Below are 4,250 nucleotides of genomic sequence, written 5' to 3'. Positions count from 1 at the left end.
ATAATGCATGTGGAATGATAGAAGTTTCCATTCAGCCAGAGTGGGTAATATTTTTTTCTCTTGATGCATGTGAGAAGGCCATGTACAAATGTCTTATTCCAATCAATTTTTTTCATTATTATAATAACAGAAAAATACAGAAAAATTGTTGTGAATGCTTTAAAATAAACAGAAAACTTAAAGTAAATGATAATCAAAGGAAAATGGAAAAAATGAATTTGTTTTTGAGTGTATTTATTCATTTGCCCAACTGGAAAAAATATCTATAAGGTCTACATATTGACCGATAGAATTATAACAATAGTAGTTTTCTGATTTTTTTCACTTCTGAAAGATATTTATTTTTTTAGGTCTAAAAGCCAGTAAAGTTGCAGAAGTTGAAAGGAAGAGTAAAGCACTGACCACAGATTATCTAAATTTTTCTCTTCCCAAATATCTAAAGCATCCCATACACCACTGTTTTCAATGTGGCTTGTGAAACACAAAAATTCTGACTTCTCTTTACTAGTCTGAAATAAGTCCAGTAGGGATTGTACTGGAGAGGTACAAATTTTGTTTCCTTCTTGTATAATAAGAAATTCAGTTCTTTCTTTATCAAATTCCACACTTGGTTCTAGATTCTGTTTTATTTATTCCTAATAATAGTTTCATTTTCCAGTGGATCTTACCAAAAGTTAAACTACCCATATTCTTGATTTTCACATTCATTGGGGTCCTCAGGAGGACTTTGGAATGGAGTCTTTGCCTGAATTGTTAGCTGCTTCTGTGAACTGTTTATTGTTAACAGTCTGGAATCATGACCAAATATTGGGTGAAGGTCCATTTCCTTCAGGTCCTTTGCTTGAAAAAGCAATGTCTGACTTTGTTTTGGTTGAGATGCAGTGTGATCTGTATTGACATTAGAAACTTGTACAGATGTCTATAGCTTACATGGGCAGTAATCTGCCCTTAGTTCTTCTAAGTCATTTTCAGCTATTATTAATATGTTCAAAAATGTCAAGAATGCATCCCTGTTCATTTTTATGTGGAGGTAGATTTGTAAAATTTTGTTTTATATCATATTCTGCTGGATTTTTAACATGGAACATACACTGGTTCTTTTTCATCAAGTCCTCTCAATTTGCTTATTGTGAAATAAACACACACTTTTGTTCAGGTTCCCTTGTTTCTTCGTACAGGAAACTCTGCTCAATTACTTGTATATTATTTCCTCTGAAGTCTTTCTGAGAAATATATTGCAATTCTAGCTTTTCTTTTGGTTCAGATTTTTTTTCAGGACAGTTGCAATAATACGAGAAAGGGATCAAATACTGTATTTTATTCTTTTTAGGCACGTCCCTTTCCTATTCCACAAAGTCAAAAATTAACTTAGATACAATATCATCAACACCTTGGTAGTGATTAATCTGTGCAGTTTCTGTGTTGCTCACTTGGAAGAGGAGCTTCAAGAGGTTCATATTTCTGCAAGCGGTATTCACAGTATCATTTTTTCTTCTCTTTCAAATGCTGTTGAATCGGGATTCCACCACATTTACTGCCATCTGTTTGGATTCTGAGCTTGCTTTTGGATGCTAAATGGCTTATCTACATCAAATGGACCGGGGTGCTTCTGATTAGAGTAATTTATAAAAGGCGTATTGGTCAGCTGAAGATAAAATGGTCTATAAAGTTGGCTTGTACCATCTTTACAAAAGGTTTTTTGAGTCCACTTGTTCTTGCTCTCTGGGTGCCCATGCCTACTCTTTTTCCCATCAATATGAAGAATTTTTACTCCCCATGACACAGCATTTGATAATATACTATTTGAAAGAATAAAATCATAGTCCTTGATACCTTTTACAACCAATGATTTTCCTCTGCTCAAACACGCTGAATCTGGAGACAATAGAACTTCCATCATGGGTAGGATGAGGTGAAGCGCTTTGTGCCGTATATGCACATTCTGGACTTGGTACAGAAGCAATTCTTCCTACGGTTTGTGCAAATTTAGCTTCCTTTTTATTTGGAATAAGATATCCAATATCTTTCCCGAGAAATTCTTCAACTTGCCCTCCCAGATATGGTGACAGAAGGTGAGTCACTGTAAAATACTTGTCCCCAAAGTGGCTTATATTTGGATTTTTCTGCTTTTTTTTTTTTTTTTTCATTTTTGACCTGGAAATGTCCTCTGCTGTAGATCCTCATGGCTCCAGAATTCATGGCAGCTGCCAAAGTACCGATACATTGGGTCCAGAGAGGGCGTCCCACGCTAAACAGCCACGAAAACACTGCTCCCCGAGGCGGATTTACGGGCATGCCGCTCTCCCCACCGACAGACTACCAGTAGTTTCCTCATTTTGATAATTCTACTATTTTATGTAAAAAAGTTCCTGTTTCTAGGAAACACATACTAGAATAATTAAGCCAAAGGGAACGCAGGTCTGCAACTTATTTTCAGAGGGTTAGAAAAAAGAAAATTTAGACGATAAATAGGTCAGATAGATAATATGATAAAGCACATATAAAATGTTGACATTTGAGGAATCTGGGTAAAATGTACGGAAATTCTTGGTGATATTTCTGCACATTTTCTGTAAATATGAAATGTTAAAAAGTTTAAAACCAGAGTCATATCAGAGAAGCTGCTGATTTTTTTTTTTTACTATTCATTCTAAAGGTTATTCTGATGCAATATTTAAATGGAGAAGGTAATTCTTATTTATTGTAGGATTTCTCATCACAATTATTTTACTCCAAGAACGGTCTGATTTAGTGTAAAAGCAAAAAACATAAAAACAAAACAAAGAAAATAAAAATAAAATAAACCTAACATAAATTTTAGTGCATTTTTTCCCTTGACTTAATAATAGTCCAACTATTTTTAGACACTCTTAACTATAACAATGCCCCTATTGCTTTTCACCTGTAGATATTTTATATGTATATCCATCTATATAACGATACGAATACATCAGGGATTTAACTAGAACAGATATGATTAGATATTGCCTCTCCCATCTTATCTCTAAGTTGAATGCTACATATTTTATTTCTTCTTTATTTTCATGTGCAATAAGACATTGGTAGTTCTTCAGAAAAAGAAAAAGAATTCAATTACATAACTTGTAAGGAATTAACACTTTTAGATCTTTGTTTCAATTGCGTTCACATTTCCTGCATGTAAACTTAGTGTTAATTAAATAATTCATATATGATTTGAAATCAAATACACAACTGAAGCTTTTGTAATTATCAGAACCACCATATATCTGTCCCTGAGATTCTCTTCCCTCTATGTATCTTATCCTTCTTAAAGGCTAAAATAAGTAACTTTCTAAAGGAAAGCTCCAGTAACCATTCCCTTCTTTAATTTAGAAGTTAGGTTGGAGTTAATAATATATAAACCTTCATTATGTATTGTCTGATTTAGACTAGTTTTGTAATATAAAAGGAAACCATAGAGTAAATAATCTGACAAATTTGTGAATGACTCATCTTGCTTGAAACAAGGTGTTTGATTATTAGTATTTGATTTTGATACAGAAAGAGCTTGAGATATAGCTATAGTTATGTCTAATCATATATTCATGGTTTTATTCTAAAAGAAATTGTAAGCCCTCCTGCTGAAATCTGACAGAAATAAGCCATTATAAGGTTCAGATGTAAAATGTAGATATTGTATCTGTATAAGACTCCTCAATGTGGTGTTCAGTCACTGGCATTAAGCAATCTGTCATTTTCCTCGATCATCAATATCCCATCTGCAGCTGACAGTTGCTGTCAGAGAAGGCTAGAAACAGGTGCTTCTTCCTAATTATGAGGAATATGAATAGAGAGATGTAAGCTGAATAATTCTTGGGCTGGTAAAAATCTGACTGCTATGGTAGAATGCAAGAGCCAAGTAAATTTTGGTGGAATACTTTTTAAAAAGGCTCACCCACACCTGAAGAATCTGCTGTCTATGCTCCACATAGGGGTGTATTTGGGTATTCTTCTAAATGTTAGCTAGATGTAACCAGGCTATAAAAGCCTTTATTTAAGAAGTTTAGTAAAACTAGAAATGTATGGTCTCCTAGAAAAGATTTTGGGATGTCTGGGTGGCTCAATCGGTCAAGCATCTGCCTTCAGCTCAGGTCATGATCCCAGGGTCCTGGGATCTAGTCCCCAGTCGGGCTCCCTGCTCAGCGGGAAGTCTGCTTCTCCCTCTGCCTGCCATTAGTGCTGCTTGAACTCTTTCTCTGATAAATAAATAAATAAATAAATAAAATCTT

At 34.3% G+C, this 4,250-nt stretch overlaps 1 pseudogene; it reads right to left on the bottom strand.

The window, feature by feature from the left end:
* Positions 1–338: 338 nt before the first annotated feature.
* LOC103677414 lies at positions 339–2,446 on the bottom strand (annotated as a pseudogene).
* Positions 2,447–4,250: the final 1,804 nt, after the last annotated feature.

Source organism: Ursus maritimus, unplaced genomic scaffold, assembly GCF_017311325.1.
Source record: "Ursus maritimus isolate PB19 unplaced genomic scaffold, ASM1731132v1 scaffold_9, whole genome shotgun sequence".
Classification (NCBI taxonomy): Eukaryota; Metazoa; Chordata; class Mammalia; order Carnivora; family Ursidae; genus Ursus; species Ursus maritimus.
Note: the sequence above shows the minus strand (reverse complement) of the source record. Positions and strands in the feature narration are given on the sequence as shown.